At 37.2% G+C, this 19,187-nt stretch overlaps 1 long non-coding RNA gene across 1 annotated transcript in view; it reads left to right on the top strand.

The window, feature by feature from the left end:
* Nucleotides 1-11,930, top strand: part of LOC126779724 (uncharacterized) — a 92,964-nt gene extending 81,034 nt beyond the window's left edge. Inside the window, exon 2 of the long non-coding RNA XR_007670392.1 lies at nt 11,832-11,930. This is a non-coding gene — a long non-coding RNA (uncharacterized LOC126779724). The remainder of the gene's footprint in view (nt 1-11,831) is intronic.
* Nucleotides 11,931-19,187: the final 7,257 nt, after the last annotated feature.

The following is a 19,187-nucleotide window of genomic DNA, read 5'->3' on the forward strand; positions in this document are numbered from 1 at the left end:
ATACAATTAATTGTAAATTTCGATGATCATCGTGTATTTTAATTTGTCGATACATTTTCTCAATGTCAGCCGTAAGTAAAAACTTATATTGTCTGGCTCTAATTAGAATAGCAAATAGTGAATCTTGAATGTTTGGTCCTACCATTTGGATGTCATTTAATGGATATTCTGATGTGGTAGGCACAGAGCCGTCAAAAACAACTCTTATTTTTGTAGATTCACTGGTATCTTTGAATACTGCATGATGACACAATAAATAAGATTGTACCGGTGGTATAGATTCAGTGAGATCTTCTAAATGTCCAAATTTAGAATATTCCAAAATGAAATTTGAATATATTTTCTCAATGTCAGCCGTAAGTAAAAACTTATATTGTCTGGCTCTAATTAGAATAGCAAATAGTGAAATTTAAATATTCGGTTTTTAATTGTAAATTTCTCCTAAGCCGTCTTTCCAAATTAAGAAATCATTGTAGTGCCATTTTGTAAGAGTCACCTAGGCAATCATGTGGAACCTCTTCAAAACTCCAAAATTTTTGTAATAATTTTTGTATGCTTTCATCTTGTTGACTGATTATAACAGAATTATGACTTTGAATGACTGCTCGTCGTTACCTAGAACATCCCAAAACAAGTCTGCACAATCCCAATGAGTACATCGATAGACGATGGAATGTTGAAATTGGGATCGGCAAGTTTTAATTCTTTGGTAGTTTTAAATTATCTAAGTTAATAGGAGCAGCTGGAATCGAACCTGTTAACTCTTTAAGCACAAAACAAGGTAGCGTTACTTAATATTTTTCGTGTATTGAACTAAGTTGAGCAATGCAACTCTCTGTTATGTGGTCAGACGAGTTGTTGCCAATACCTATAACGCTAATTTTATTTATTTGTTTTGATTCGAGACTTAAATATTCTTTTAATAGTTTGCTAATAAATGATGATTGACTTCCACAATCAAGTAATGCACGAACTTGAACCGATTTATTTGTTTTTGGATTGCGTACTTTAATCAATGCAGTAGATAGTATAGCCTGATTTGTTGGCTACATTGAGAAGATTGCTATAGTATTAGTAGACGTAGTAGTTAAAGAAGACGAATTGGTATCGAGTTCTTTCGTTTGATGAAGCAATGTATTGTGTTTTTTCTTACAAGTACGACAAGGGCCTGGTTTTCAATTATAAGTTTGATGTCCCTTAAACAATTCATGCATAGTTTTAATCTTTGAACATCAGAAACCTTTTCATCAAAATTCTTTCGTTTAAATATGCCACATTCATATATTTTGTGATCTCCGTTGCAAATAACGCAAGATTTAAAATTGTTACAATTATTTTGCAAAGATGTAAAAGATTTCGTATGAGCTCGTTCACTATTACAATTAGGGCCTGTAGGCCGTGAAGAGCTACCTCACGCCTTTAGTCTATCTATTTTATTACGATGTAATGTTTCTAGTATATCAGCACGATCTGTTAAGAATTTATTAAATTGAGCTAGCGTCGGTACCTCCCATCTGATTAAAGTATACGTGTCTAGTTTAGATGACACTATGTGAATTATTAATATATCCCAGTGCTGAGTGGGCTGACCAAGACCACACAAAGCGCGCAAGTTCTTTGTAACGTGGTCCACAAGAAAACGTAGGGATCGATCAGACTTGCGACTCAACTGATCAATTTTAAAAAGAGCATTTAAATGATGATTTATTAGCTGTCGTTTATTGTCATATCTCTCACATAGCAAGCGCCGCGCAACATCATAGTTAGCCTTGGAAACCTCAATTTTTGAAATAATGCGTGCGGCATCACTTTCTAAATATGATGTCAAATAATGAAATTTATGAATAGGCTTAATGCTATCGTTATTGTGTACAACTGATAAGAAAGTGTTACGAAACTCCAGCCATCGAAAGTAGGCACCATTGAACTTATTAATTTGTAATTGCAGTAATTTATATTCTGTTTCAAAATGATCGTGATGACATCGAGACAAGGAAGAGGTATTTTGCTCGTCTTTGTGACTGTTAGAATCAGTAATAATAGTTTGAGCAATCGCAATACATGTCGCACGATCTTGCTCAATAGCATCTCGCTCATTTATTGCCAATGCCAAATTATCTGAATTTAAAACATCAATTGAATCTTGCAACTATTCGTATTGAATAGCTAATAAACAATTTTTTTCTAATTTAATTGATAATTCCGATAATTGAATTGGAGATAAATCCTCCTTTATTGAAATAGTATCAATATAATTTTTAAATTTAGTAATACGACCTTTTATAGAAGAACGCTTAGTAAGTAATGTCTTTAGATCATACTAAAAATTACTGTCGCTAATCATTTTTGATATTAAATCAAAATAGTAATAATAATAATAATAAAATCGTATTAATAATTAAAATAATCGCTCACTCTCCTCAATTTGGTGTCACCTGGCTCGCGAATCACGAATCGCAATACCCGTTGCACGTACAAAATGGCCGCACAGCTTCGTCTCGATTAAGCTGAAATAGTCGCCAAAAAAAACGTTAAATACATATACGTTTTCAATAATTATATATATTTATATATTTATGCTTCGTTAAAACAAAGAACGAAAATACTAACAGCTTTAATTTGTAGTTAGATAAAAAAGAAAACTATATGTAGACAAAGTAAAATAATGTTACAATATCAATATCCCATTGCGGCTTATAAAATATAATATTATAGAATGTCACATAGGAAAATAGAGGATGTTTCTATGAGAACAGCCCCGCAAATGCGATCGGGACAAATTAATTTAGGAAAAGGGATGGTAGCTGAGATGGTATTTAATCATGATGATAATGAAACTTCAGAACAATATTTTTAATATCCACATGAATATGAACAGTATTGCCAGGAAAATAATATTCAAGAAAATAAATAAATTTTCAAGAAATCCAAAAACAAGAAAAAGAATCATAGACTTTAATCATATTAAATCATATTTACCATATTTTGAGATAAATGAACCATATTTAAAAAAAATAATCGACAGGTAGTAGTCAACGGTCGTTTATTACTCCGCAAGCTGCTAAATATTTTAACAATTATTAGAAACCACACGCCATATTTGAATAAATATTTCGGATCTGGTATTCTGATTGTTCAATGAAATTTTATATTTATAATTTTAGTGATAAATATGATATTTTAATGGGTACCGATATGATAGAGCAAATGGATGCAAAAAGTGATTTAAAGGAACGTAAATTAATTTGGCCTCAGAATGAAATTTTAATTTTAATTTACATGACAAATGATAATTTGTTAAATATAAAAGATTTATATGAAACCTATAATGATTTATTTAATACATAATAAACCTATCTATCAACGTCCTTTTAGGCTACCTCAAACTCAACAGGAAGAAGTAAATAAATAAACAAATAAATTGTTAAACGAAAAAATAATTAAGCCTTCAGAATTCCCTTGGTCGTCTCCAGTACACATTATTCCACAAAAATTAGATCAATCTGGTTTAAAAAAGTGGAGAATGGTAATTGATTATCGTAGACTTAATGAAAAAACAAAGTCTGATAAATTGCCTTTGCCTAATATTGAAGTTATTCTCTAAATTATAAGGAAATAATTATTTCTCGACGTTAGACCTCAGATCGGGATATTGTCAAATCTTAATGAATAGAGATTCAATAGAAAAACAGCCTTTAGTACGTAGTCATTATGAATTTCTTCATATGCCTTTTGGTTTAAAAAATGCGCCTACGACATTTCAACGTATGATGAACATCGTTTTAAAAAGGGAAATCTCGCGTAACATTTGCTTAGTTTATTAAGACGATATTATTGTATTTTCAAAAACAAAACAAGATCGTATAAATTGAGTGCAACAAATTTTTGAAGCATTAAGAAAAGCTAACCTTAAATTGAATAAATGTGTATTTATGACAGACGAAATCGATTTTTTTTTGTCATGTTTTAAATAAAGATGGTTTAAAACCTGATCAATCTAAAATAGAAGCTATTCAAAAATTTCCAATCCCTAAAACATTATTTATTATGTAGTGAATTATACGTGTGTCCGAATAGACTAGTGACTTTTATTTCGTTCCGTTAGTAGACTATCGAACATACTGCTAAGCGTTAGTTTCACATTCGGACTCCTACACAACCAAAAGTGTAACAATTTCGCGCCATTTTGTATATATATTATTTTTATTATTATCAGACTTACGCAAACCTGGAACGCAGGAAGATAGCTGACGTAGATTTCCATCAAACCAAACAATAATGTGAATTTATCGGGAATGCTAAATTGCAATTTTGAAATAAGTTTCTTTATTAAAACTTTCTCACCATTATTTTATTGTAAAGCTTACATCGAGAAGGTTGTACATTAAGTTTAATTGAAAAAATTAATTTGAATTAATTAAATTAGTTTTAAAAGTTTTTGATTTTTTTTCGGCCTTCCGACTGTAGCTAACGTAACTTCGGTGTATTTATCCTTTCATATTTGTTTTTTGTTGTTGTTTACAATTAAAGTTGCTGATATAAAGTTCAATGTATTTTATTTGTGTTTTTTGTAGGTACTTAGTAAAAAATGGATCGAGAAGAGGCAGACCGACGGCGTATTCTTTCGATTTTACAAGAGTCTGACTCTGATTATGCGTTGTTAGACCAGTAGATGTGTGATGAAGGAGATCACTTGAGTGAACGTAGTAATCCTAGTGCAACAGACCAAGATATCTTGAAAGTCTGGTGATGATGACATTTCACTGTCTACGCGTTCTTCGGGTTTTCGAGGAGCGCCACGGGATCGCTTACGCATGATACCGTATCGAAGGTCTGTGAGACCCTTTTTTTTAACGCTGGAAAGTTTTCCTCCATACCACTGTGAGCTTAAACCTATCGAGCTAGTTTGGGCCCAACACAAATCATATACAGACCGATGCAGTAAACCTTTTTAATGATAGAGCTGAGAAAACTGCTCCACTAGTTAATACCTAAAGCACTAATTGAGGAACTTATACTTAATTTATTGTTTCTATTAATAAAATCCGAATTTATAATGGTTTTACAATTATATTTGTATTTGTTTACGTAGATTAAAACAACCCCTTTTAAGCGTGCTTGACACAGAGGTTCGAATCAATCAACGAGTACTTAAAAAACTAGAACTTGCAAGACCATAACTGTCTTAAGGCGTAATATTTTAATTGGCTTTATTTCGCTTTCCCTCCATACAATTAATTGTAAATTTCGATGATCATCGTGTATTTTAATTTGTCGATACATTTTCTCAATGTCAGCCGTAAGTAAAAACTTATATTGTCTGGCTCTAATTAGAATAGCAAATAGTGAATCTTGAATGTTTGGTCCTACCATTTGGATGTCATTTAATGGATATTCTGATGTGGTAGGCACAGAGCCGTCAAAAACAACTCTTATTTTTGTAGATTCACTGGTATCTTTGAATACTGCATGATGACACAATAAATAAGATTGTACCGGTGGTATAGATTCAGTGAGATCTTCTAAATGTCCAAATTTAGAATATTCCAAAATGAAATTTGAATATATTTTCTCAATGTCAGCCGTAAGTAAAAACTTATATTGTCTGGCTCTAATTAGAATAGCAAATAGTGAAATTTAAATATTCGGTTTTTAATTGTAAATTTCTCCTAAGCCGTCTTTCCAAATTAAGAAATCATTGTAGTGCCATTTTGTAAGAGTCACCTAGGCAATCATGTGGAACCTCTTCAAAACTCCAAAATTTTTGTAATAATTTTTGTATGCTTTCATCTTGTTGACTGATTATAACAGAATTATGACTTTGAATGACTGCTCGTCGTTACCTAGAACATCCCAAAACAAGTCTGCACAATCCCAATGAGTACATCGATAGACGATGGAATGTTGAAATTGGGATCGGCAAGTTTTAATTCTTTGGTAGTTTTAAATTATCTAAGTTAATAGGAGCAGCTGGAATCGAACCTGTTAACTCTTTAAGCACAAAACAAGGTAGCGTTACTTAATATTTTTCGTGTATTGAACTAAGTTGAGCAATGCAACTCTCTGTTATGTGGTCAGACGAGTTGTTGCCAATACCTATAACGCTAATTTTATTTATTTGTTTTGATTCGAGACTTAAATATTCTTTTAATAGTTTGCTAATAAATGATGATTGACTTCCACAATCAAGTAATGCACGAACTTGAACCGATTTATTTGTTTTTGGATTGCGTACTTTAATCAATGCAGTAGATAGTATAGCCTGATTTGTTGGCTACATTGAGAAGATTGCTATAGTATTAGTAGACGTAGTAGTTAAAGAAGACGAATTGGTATCGAGTTCTTTCGTTTGATGAAGCAATGTATTGTGTTTTTTCTTACAAGTACGACAAGGGCCTGGTTTTCAATTATAAGTTTGATGTCCCTTAAACAATTCATGCATAGTTTTAATCTTTGAACATCAGAAACCTTTTCATCAAAATTCTTTCGTTTAAATATGCCACATTCATATATTTTGTGATCTCCGTTGCAAATAACGCAAGATTTAAAATTGTTACAATTATTTTGCAAAGATGTAAAAGATTTCGTATGAGCTCGTTCACTATTACAATTAGGGCCTGTAGGCCGTGAAGAGCTACCTCACGCCTTTAGTCTATCTATTTTATTACGATGTAATGTTTCTAGTATATCAGCACGATCTGTTAAGAATTTATTAAATTGAGCTAGCGTCGGTACCTCCCATCTGATTAAAGTATACGTGTCTAGTTTAGATGACACTATGTGAATTATTAATATATCCCAGTGCTGAGTGGGCTGACCAAGACCACACAAAGCGCGCAAGTTCTTTGTAACGTGGTCCACAAGAAAACGTAGGGATCGATCAGACTTGCGACTCAACTGATCAATTTTAAAAAGAGCATTTAAATGATGATTTATTAGCTGTCGTTTATTGTCATATCTCTCACATAGCAAGCGCCGCGCAACATCATAGTTAGCCTTGGAAACCTCAATTTTTGAAATAATGCGTGCGGCATCACTTTCTAAATATGATGTCAAATAATGAAATTTATGAATAGGCTTAATGCTATCGTTATTGTGTACAACTGATAAGAAAGTGTTACGAAACTCCAGCCATCGAAAGTAGGCACCATTGAACTTATTAATTTGTAATTGCAGTAATTTATATTCTGTTTCAAAATGATCGTGATGACATCGAGACAAGGAAGAGGTATTTTGCTCGTCTTTGTGACTGTTAGAATCAGTAATAATAGTTTGAGCAATCGCAATACATGTCGCACGATCTTGCTCAATAGCATCTCGCTCATTTATTGCCAATGCCAAATTATCTGAATTTAAAACATCAATTGAATCTTGCAACTATTCGTATTGAATAGCTAATAAACAATTTTTTTCTAATTTAATTGATAATTCCGATAATTGAATTGGAGATAAATCCTCCTTTATTGAAATAGTATCAATATAATTTTTAAATTTAGTAATACGACCTTTTATAGAAGAACGCTTAGTAAGTAATGTCTTTAGATCATACTAAAAATTACTGTCGCTAATCATTTTTGATATTAAATCAAAATAGTAATAATAATAATAATAAAATCGTATTAATAATTAAAATAATCGCTCACTCTCCTCAATTTGGTGTCACCTGGCTCGCGAATCACGAATCGCAATACCCGTTGCACGTACAAAATGGCCGCACAGCTTCGTCTCGATTAAGCTGAAATAGTCGCCAAAAAAAACGTTAAATACATATACGTTTTCAATAATTATATATATTTATATATTTATGCTTCGTTAAAACAAAGAACGAAAATACTAACAGCTTTATAAATTATTTAAAATTTTATGTTCTCAATGTAGGTAGGTACATAATATATTCTCATATTTTAATTAATCGTAAATATATCATATTTACTAGTATATAAAAAACTAATGAGATTAAGGAACGTTTTAAAGTAAAATAATGTATATAGGTATAGGTAAATAGGTATTAGGTATTACATGTAGGATTGGGTATAAAATTGGAAAATAGCTGGGCACTTAGCTTATTAGTTAGATCGAAGCGTTGATTGTATTTACGCGCAGACTTCTGTAGTGTCCTTCTATCTTCGGAAATACGATCACTCTTCCAGCTGGGTTACTCTTGCCACGGATGATGCAATAGTTGGATCGTCGAATAACCGCCGAAACGTAATTGCGTATTTATTATTTCTCGTTGATCGTTTCCGTAAATTGCAATTAATGTATTCGTTTTGTCACACGGTCGCCAAATGTATTCGTTTTGAGATTGTGGAAATCAAAAAATTATTGTTTTCAAGATAGATTTATTGTTCAATGACGTTACAAGAAATATATTGAATAAGAATAATTTGTAGGTAGGTAAAAAAGAAAATTATACGTAGACAAAATAAAATAATGTTGCCATTCTAAAACCAATGTGCGCTTCAACAGTATTGAATAATTTTGTAGTGAATATGGATGAAAATTGCGGTAACTGGCTTTAAATGCACGGGCATAAATTCATCTGATGGGCATTTTGACATGTTTACTGATATTGATTATTTAGCTGCAGACATGACCAATACACCAGAAGAAGAGTCAGGGACTTCGTTAAATACGTGAAGCTCCTGTGAGGAAGGTGCTGCAATTTCCACTGATTTAGCCTTGGATGGTAGCTCATCTATACCCCAAAATGTAACAATTCACAAAACTTTCTATGGAAATCTCACCACAACCTACAGTAAGCGATCCTCAACCTTCACCTAGCTTTGACCTGGACGTTGTCCAAGCTGTCTATAAATTATCGCCGTTGCCAAATGCTGCCAGGAAAAGATCAGAAGCACGTAAAAGAAAATGTGAACGAAGTCAAATTTTAACTTCATTACCCAACAAAGAAACTGCTCAAGAAAAAGAGAATGAAAAGCAAAAATTTAAACCAAATTACAAAGTATTGGAAGAAGGGAAGGGAAAACTGACCAAAGGTTTGAAGGTTAAAGGAAAAAGAAATGAGAAAGGAGATAAAGTTAAAAAAAAACCATTAAAACCTAACACTAGTATAAACACTTCTTGTGTAGTGTACTTAGAGGACCATGAGAAGGAATGAATACAATGCACCAGGTGTCAAGGGTGGGCATGAGGGAACATTCCTGAATGTGGTGATAATTATATGTAGTTATGCGATCGATGTACGATGTTTTAACAATGACGGGTGCTAGGGGTTCGACGTATAGACTATCGATATGGCGTCAATGAATGATACAAGATTCGTTGTCATAGACCTACACTTGAAAAATCCATGTTGGTATGGTGAAATTATTTGTTTGAAGTGCCATTCTTTTATAGGACAAAATATTCAAAATAGAATGTCACATAGGAAAACAGAGGATGATTCTATGAAGAAACAATGTGACAATCGCATTTGAGGGGCTGTTCTTCTATTGAATTTATTATGTAGTGAATTATACGTGTGTCCGAATAGACTAGTGACTTTTATTTCGTTCCGTTAGTAGAGTATCGAACATATTGCTAAGCGTTAGTTTCACATTCGGACTCCTACACAACCAAAAGTGTAAAAAGTCGCGCCACTTTGTATATATATTATTTTTATTATTATCAGAGTTACGCAAACCTAAATGCTAAATCGCAATTTTGAAATAAGTTTCTTTAATATAATTTTCTCACCAGTATTATATTGTAAAGCTTACATCGAGTAGGTTGTACGTTAAGTTTAATTGTAAAATTAATTTGAATTGATTAAATTACACAAATGTCTAAAACAATGTCAGACGTTTGTGTGCATGAACATGTCTGTTTGTCCTGAGTCTGGGTATAATTATCTATATAAGTATGTATTTACAAAAGAAAAGTAGTATATGTAGTATATCGGTTGTCTGGTTTCCATAGCACAAGCTTTGTATAAGCTTAATTTGGGATCAGATGGCCGTGTGTGAAAAATGTCCCAGGATATTATTATTATAGTTTTAAAATGTTTTGGTTTTTTTTTCGGCCTTCCGACTGTAGCTAACGTAACTTCGGTGTATTTATCCTTTCATATTTGTTTTTTTGTTGTTGTTTACAATTAAAGTTGCTGATATAAAGTTCAATGTATTTTATTTGTGTTTTTTGTAGGTACTTAGTAAAAAATGGATTGAGAAGAGATAGAACGACAGCGAATTCTTTCAATTTTATAAGAGTCTGACTCTGAGTGCGTTGTTAGACCAGGAGATGAGACAACAAATATTGTGAGTTGTTACGACCTTTGACATTACAATACCTCAAGCCGGTGACGGACTAGCCCTCCACTCGTCACCTCGGCGAAACGAGACGAGCTCATAATTTTTCGTCCCGTTATACGTAAGTTACACAGAACACCATGACTGTAGTAAGATCTCCGACTGGAATTGCCACAAGCGTAGTACGGAGTGAATCACCACCGAACCTTACAAAAGTGAATTCGAAAGAAGAATTTTCGGGCGCAACTAAAACAACATTTCGCAGCAAACGGAAGCATTATGAACAAGATGACCATATAAGGGATGAATTGAGTGAAATACGGCAGCAAATGTCTAATATTAAGTCAACATTGACATTAATAAGTAACAGTCCAAAAGACTTCATAGAAAAAATCACGGATGATATTACTGTAATTAAAACACAAGTAAGTAATATAAAGTCGACTACTGAGTCTCTTACAATAGAACAAGATATGATTAAAACTGACCTAACGTGCTTAACAAATAAAAATATAACTCTAGAGAGTAAAATAGAAAACCTTCGGTCTTTGGTTGAAAAACCGATGCATCTTTAGAAAAAGATTCTTATAATATCAGTGAAAATGTAACAACAAAATATGAAGAACGAGAATTAAGAAGTGAAAATATAATACTTGTTGGAATTCCGGAACAAGTTGCAACCAATAAAGATGAAAGAATCGAGAAAGATAAGACAGAAGTAAGCAAACCCATAAACAGAATTGTTACAGAGTGTCCAGAACCTGAAAGAATCTTCCGGAAAATATGATCCTAAATATAACCGTCCTATTAAAATAATATTTAAATCAAAATAAACAACATTCACCCTATTACGTAAGAAAAAAGTCTAACTGATTTAAAAATATATTCTGATCAGACACCTTTACAGCAAAAACAATTAAAACGAAAAAAACGAAAAAAACTTAAATACGAACACGACAAAGGCAATAAGCATCTTATTATAAAATATATAAAAGGAATTCCTAAAATCACTGAATCTGCACGAAAAAACTAAGAAAAATAGAAACTAATCAAAACAATAAATATATTTCACCTTTAGATAACATTATCTCCTACCAGATTACTGATTCTTATAAAAATGTCCTAAGTAGCAAAAAATCTATTAGATTACTTTATACGAATGCTCGGAGCCTTGTTAAGTCAACCAAATTAGATGAACTAAAATGTGTAATTCAGTCATTTAAAAATCCTCTGGATGTAATAGTTGTGACGGAAACGTGGATAAAATCAAACTATGAAGCTAAAAGACGCCAAATAATGGTTATGTACACTATTTCAATTACCGGTTTAATGCACGAGGTGGCGGAGTATCTCTTTTTATACAGAAGAACCTAAATCATTATTTAATCGAAGAAAAATGCTTGGATGACAATCTGGGTGGGTGGGACCTCTGGGTACATCTTAAGAATTATTCTCTGGATATCGGAGTTATATACAGAAATATAACATAATATATAATAATATATTCGGCGAGTAGGCTCTAAGGGGGCTACGCCCTGTCCAAAGCTCTGCGAATACTTGGCTCCTTTTGGTGAAGAGAAGTTAATAAAAAAAGAATAACTTTTCATATTTAGAATCTCGACTGAACGTACATACTCTTTCGTTCTTCGATGTGTAAATAAAATTAAATTGGACACTATTCGTTTGTTTTTTTTTCAATAATGTTATTATTAAATGTTTATTAGTCGAAAGTCGAACCTAAAAGGACCCAATAATGTAAATTACGCAGAGTTCAAGATATATAGATTTCCACGATGCGAGTTGTAACGGATTTTTTTTAAAGATAACATAAAAAGTAATATTTTAAATCGATTTTTAATTTAAATTAAACTTACCTATATAAATTACGTTACGTTTAGCGTGAGGTTGTATGATTTTAGGGCATATTGTATGTATCCTTAATATTTCGTGAGTTAGGTAAATGAATTATTTTTTTCATTACTGTATGTTTATACACTTACTAAAATAGTGATCATATATTAAATGAGTTGTTTTATTATTTATATTAAACCCTAGTTGAATCCCCCCTTTCCTTTAAAAAGATTATTCGTTATGTATTAAAAAAAAATCAAAACTTTCGGTTCGAAAGGAAGCACTTCGATCCAAGAGAAGAAATCCATTGGGTTTTTTCGTGTAAACATCTTAGCGATCGGTACACGATAGTCTGGTCGACTGCTCAATGTAGCAGCATGACCCCAGCTGTATCCGCGCCGGCACCCACTGTGCCTCTGCAGGCAACATCGAAGCCAGCGCGCATTCCACGCTTCCCCGCCCCGCTGCCGAACATCACATAGGGGTGTTTCCCCTCTCCCCCAAAGGAATTAGGAGAAAAGTCTCCAGTGCTTGCACCGCCCTGCATGCCGCTTTTGGAATCCCCGAAGGAGACAAACGCGGCAACATCCGACCCGACAACACTCGGCTCGACGTACGCGGCTGCGACCGCGTCAAAAAAGAAATCGTCAAACAGCAACACCTCTGCTCCTACCACTGCCGCTGCTACCGATACCAATGCGGATGGCGCAAGTGCGCCGAAATCATCCAGTCGCTACCCGCCCCTCATTGTGGAAGCACTACCCGACTGGTCAATGCACTTGCGAGAGCTGAAAAAGCTACTCGGATACACCCCAAACGGACGGCCGTTCGGAAAAGGCGTCCGTTTCATTCCGAAATCGGACCAGGAGTTCCGCCAAATCCAACGGTACCTGACCCAGCTGGAAAGTACCGTCGGAATCTCCTGGTTCTGCTACTTGCTCCCGGCAGAAAGGAGCGTCAAAGTGGCAATACGTGGCCCGCCGGTCAATACCGAACCGGCATTAGTCGAAGCAGAGCTCCGCGGACTAGACTATGTCCCGGAACATATGCGGACGATCCCCGCTCGCCCAGGAAGACCAGGATGTCTAATGTTCGCTCAATTGCAGCGGTCACCAGACCTCATCCCGGGCATATACGATGTGAACGAACTCCTATGTATGCCCGGGATCACCATCGAGGCATGGCGCGGCCGCAAGGGACCACCGCACAATGCCACCGCTGCCAGCATTTCCGGCATTCTTCCCACAACTGCCACAAGCCCATTGCCTGTGTGCGCTGCGGGGAGAACCACGCGGCCAGGGACTGCCAGCGCCCCCTGAAGGAACCCCCGACGTGCGCCAACTGCGGCAGCGCACACACCGCGAATAACACTTCGTGTCCGGTCTTCATTAAAAAGACAAAGAACCGCCGAGCGGGAACAGTAGCACGCACCACAGCTGTGCGCATCCCACCAGCGAATGCTTCCACAGAAGAAGAGATTAACGCACCCGGCTCGCTCATGGCTACCGCTAACCAGCTGCAGCAGCAACCGGGCAGAAAACGCCAACGCAAGCGCGCAAGGCGCGCTCGCCAAGACAAGCCACCTAAGGCTGTACCACGTTCACCTAAGGCTGTCGCCGTGGTCGCTGCCCCTGTTAGGGACACGAAGGCGAAGCGGATGGCCCCCTTGGACCCAAGACTGACTAACGTAATCAGCACCCTTAACCAGGTTCTGGTGGCCATCCAGGAGCAGCGTGACCCAATTCCGCTGATCCTGAAATGCATAATGGCGCTCTGTGCTGGGTGAACTCTGCATTGCATTCTGGAACGCCGACGGACTCTCTTCGCAAAAAGCCCGTCTCTTCAAGAGCCTGCTCCCCCAGCTTCGAGTGGACATCTGCCTGATCAGTGAGACTCACCTCAGACCGGTAGACAAGCTGAAGGTTCCCGACTATCATGTCTACCGGGAGGACCAGACCTCACCGTCCGGGACTGCTTATCGGGGCTTAGCAGTCTTGGTCCGTCGGAAGATTATCCACCGATTGCTTCCAGTACCACAACTGCAAACGTCGTACGCCCTGGGCGTGGAGATCTGCATCGACCGCTAACCCTCCCGTGTGTTCGCCTTTTACAAGCCTCCGCAAAACCGACTTGCAGTGGCTGACGTCCACACTCTGCTGGACTCGCCGCTACCCACGGTTAGTGCTGAAGACTTCAACGCGAAACACACGGCGTGGAATTCGAGCACTGTAAATCCGGCAGGCAGACGCCTCCTGGATGACGCAGACCGACATGGCTACGAGGTGATATGAGCATCGCCAGGACTGGCGACTCTTTGCCGAACACCTGGCTGGTTTCCGTGCCGAGCACACCACCACGCTGCAAGTCTCAAGGGTACTACACTATCTCGCTACCGCCTACATCAAGCTAGAACATTCCGTCGCAGTACTTCTTGATATGGAGAAAGCGTTTGACCGCGTCTGGCACACCGGACTCATATACAAACTGTCTATGTCTACTATTCCCCGTCGAGTAGTTATGACTGTGGCCAGCTTCCTGGAAGACAGACGTTTTCAAGTGGCGGTTGAAGACGCCTTGTCCAAGGAACGCCTCATCCGAGCCGGTGTACCCCAGGGAAGCTGCCTGTCACCCGTCTGGCACAAGGGGTACGCGCCTGATATTCCAGTTGCGAACGGTGCTACAGTAGCACTGTACGCCGACGACGCTCCATTTATAACTACATCTATGAATACCTCGTATGCAGCGACCGAAATACAGCGAGCACTGGACGCACTTCCCCTTTGGCTGGAGCACTGGAGGCTTAAGGTCAACGTGGCGAAGACTCAGGCACTACATATCGGGCGGGCACAAACCCTTTTCCCGCCGGTGTCACTTCTAGGGGAATCTGTCGATTGGTCCCCGACTGTTAAGTACCTTGGCGTGACCATCGACAGAAAGCTCTTAATGCGACACCATGTGAAGACCGTGGTAGCGCAGGCGCGCGCCGTAAGAACCCTCCTACGTTCTCTACTGGCGTCACACCTGCCGCTCCGTGTGAAACTATGCGTTTACAAAGCGTACGTCCGCACGCGACTTACCTACGCAGGTTACGTCCATTTTGTGCAAGACAATGGAACGTATCCATAATACTAGGCTCCTGACGTACCTGGAAGCCAATGACATTCTCAGTTACCGACAGTACGGGTTTCGCCGAAACCGGTCCACTGGTGATCTTCTGGTGTACGTCACACACATCTGGAGTGAGACCATCGAGAAACACGGGGAAGGACTCCCTGTTTCTTTGGATATCTCGAAGGCCTTTGATAGGGTTTGACATGATGGCCTTATCAGCAAGCTTCCTGCATATGGCCTGCCTGCTAGCCTGTGTGCGTGGATTTCAGACTTCCTAAGGAATCGATCGTTACGAGTAGTGGTTGATGGCCACTCTTCGGATCAAATGGCTATAAATGCCGGTGTTCCACAGGGGTCAGTACTCTCGGCGACACTATTTCTGCTGCACATGAATGATAATGCTGATGCCCGGTATCCATGGGTACGCAGATGATTGCACAGTTGTCGAGAGATACAAGTCCAACGCGCGAGCTAGTGAGGCCCAAATCCAGGCTCAGAGAGAGGCCATGGTAGAACGCCTGAGCATGACCCTTAAGGCAGTGTCCGATTGGGGCGATGCCAATCTGGTCAAGTTCAATGCATCTTAGACGCAGGCGTGTTTGTATTCCGCCAAAAGAAGGAAATTCCAGCTACTTCCCTCCTTCCGAAAGGTGTCTGTACCTATAACTGACCATCTTGACCTTCTTGGCATTACTCTCACGTCGACTCTAAATTTCGGCTCTTTTATTGAGTCCAAAGCCCAAATAGCCGCTCGAAAACTTGGTATCTTCTCCAAAGTGAAACGTTACTTTACCCCAGAACAACTGCTCAACTTATATAAGCCACAAGTGAGGTCATGTATGGAGTACTGCTCTCACCTTTGGGATGGTTCTGCCAAGAACCACCTTCAGGCTCTAGAGTTAGACGACGCATTGGTCGAGTCTAGGCTCCAAAGTCTTGAACATCGACGTGTGGTTGCATCACTCTCAGTCTTCTATCGGATACATTTCGGAAAATGTGCTCAAGAATTACACAAACTGATTCCTCCAGCCCCTTCTTACTGTCGAACGGCCAGGCAAACGCGACCAAAGCGCCATAGGTACACAGTGGAAATTCCCCGCCTGCGTACGAAGCGCTTTGAGTCTACATTCATCATTCGCACTGCGAAACTATAGAATGCTTTGCCTGAGTGAGTACGAGAAGCAGAACGTGAGGAAGTTGCTGCAATTTCCACTGATTTAGCCTTGGATGGTAGCTCATCTATACCCCAAAATGTAACAATTCACAAAACTTTCTATGGAAATCTCACCACAACCTACAGTAAGCAATCCGCAACCTTCAACTAGCTTTGATCTGGACGTTGTCCAAGCTGTCCATAAATTATCGCCGTTGCCAAATGCTGCCGAAAAAAGATCAGAAGCACACAAAAGAAAATGTGAACAAAGTCAATTTTTAAAATGTGAACGAAGTCAAGTTTCAACAAAGAAACTGCTCAATAAAAAGAGAATGAAAAGCAAAAATTTAAACCAAAGTACAAAGTATTGGAAGAAGAGAAGAGAAAACTGACCAAAGGTTTGAAGTTAAAGGAAAAAGAAATGAGAAATGAGTTAAAGTTAAAAAAAAAAAAACCATTAAAACCTAACACTAGTATAAACACTTCTTGTGTAGTGTACTTAGAGGACGATGAGAAGGACTGAATACAATGCACCAGGTGTCAAGGGTGGGCTCATGAAGCATGAGGGAACATTCCTGAATGTGGTGATAATTATGTGTAGTTATGCGATCGATGCGCGATGTTTTAACAATGTCGGGTGCTAGGGGTTCGACGTATAGACTGTCCGGTACTAAGTGCTATTAGCAATGATTGTTGTTTTTGTCAAACGTTCATTAAAATTCCTAAATATGTTTACACAGAAGTTATGTTTTTATAGATTTAATTTGAGTTGTTTAAAAATACAATGAAGTTCGTTTCTATTGAGAACTCTGGTGAGTCACCGACATATACATATTGAAGAGCATAGACAGTAATGATGACCGTGTTTTAAGATATATCATTGACGAAACAATAATGGACTTCTCTGTATTAAAACAAAGTTTAGAAGCATACAAACTTCAAGAGCAACTGTTTGTGTTGCCATCAAAACGTTTGCAAAACATACTTGGTGTATTTAGGATCAGACCAGACATAATTATGAAAACAGTATTTACAACATGTTACGTACAGCATGTACGTTTGCCTGAGGAAAAAAAATATGATAATTTGTGACACCCGATTCAACTGGGACACATTCTTCACAAGTTCTTGTCAGAGGTGCATAAAATTCAGTTTCTTACTACTGTAACCGAACGATTAACAACAACTGATCAGCTAAGGTCATGACCTCATGTCCTCGCTACCCGATGGGTAAGTACTTACTAAACGTAGTCTATTAAACTACTCAGTAATGTACCTATACTATAACTATTCCAATCACAATAGGAATAAATAAAAACAAACCGTATCTATAAATATTCCAAGTGAATTGCTGATAACTTCGCTGTATTATGCACTACAAACAGTTAACGATATATATTCATTTATAATACAACAATATTCCACTTAACCACTTAAATCCACTTTAATTCTACTTCTAAAGTTACGGAAACAGTTTTGCCGACATTCAAGACGCCATTTTTCGATGAACTGACGAACACAAAGACCCAACGAAAGCAATGAAGTAATTAAAAAGACAAAGGAACATTTCTAGATATCGCTTTGTACTGCGTCCCACCACTCCGGCTGCCTATAAAAATACTTTATACTGAAGAGAACACAGGATTCACTCACCGTACTCAGTAGAGTAGTTTTAGTATAGTTTTGTTAATTTTATTAAATATTTAATAAAATTATTTTCTTAAAGTATTTATTTTTCAAATATTTTGATCATATTTGATCCAACGTGGGGCTCAGCAACGTAGAAACTTCGCTAAATTCATTAAAAATATAAACGCGATCATAAAATCCCGTTCAAAAGTTTTACGAAGTATCATAATACCATTGCTGAGGACTACAAAAGAAATTGCAACGTCAAAAGAAGAAAGAGAATGCTGAGGACAACAATCAGTATTAATTTGCTGTAAGTACTGAGTAGCATATCCGTTTTCAAAATTCCTTTCTATCTAAAATCCCCTACTTTTGTATATAAAAATAAGAGTGATGTGAATCACCCTCCTTCTAATATAGAGGGTATTGAAAGTTCGACAAATAATTTGTCTAGTGATTTTAGCGATCCAAAAGAAGTTTTAAATTTTGTACCAACGTATAACGGTGATATTCTTACGTTATATAATTATTTAAATTGTGCTAAACAATGGTTAAAAGTAGTAGGAGGAGAGACTTAAGAAAAAATTATGTTATTATTGAGCAAGTTAAAGTTGCTGATATAAAGTTCAATGTATTTTATTTGTGTTTTTTGTAGGTACTTAGTAAAAAATGGATTGAGAAGAGATAGAACGACAGCGTATTCTTTCAATTTTATAAGAGTCTGATTCTGAGTCTGCGTTGTTAAACCAGGAGATGAGACAACAAATATTGTGAGTTGTTACGACCTTTGAGACATTATAATACCTCAAGCCGGTGACGGACTAGCCCTCCACTCGCCACCTCGGCGAAACGAGACGAGCTCATAATTTTTCGTCCTCTACGCACAACGTCATACGCAAGTGACAGAACAACATGAGTGTAGTAAGATCTCCGACTGGAAGTGCCACAAGCGTAGTACGGAGTGAATCACAACCGAACCTTACAAAAGTGAATTCGACAGAAGAATTTTCGGGCGCAACTAAAACAACGTTTCGCAGCAAACGGAAACATTATGAACAGGATGACCATATAAGGGATGAATTGAGTGAAATACGGCAGCAAATGTCTAATATTATGTCAACATTGACATTAATTACTAACAGTCCAAAAGACTTCATAGAAAAAATCACGGATGATATTACTGTAATTAAAAC

The sequence above is a fragment of the Nymphalis io genome, chromosome 29 (genome assembly GCF_905147045.1).
Source record: "Nymphalis io chromosome 29, ilAglIoxx1.1, whole genome shotgun sequence".
Lineage (NCBI taxonomy): Eukaryota > Metazoa > Arthropoda > Insecta > Lepidoptera > Nymphalidae > Nymphalis > Nymphalis io.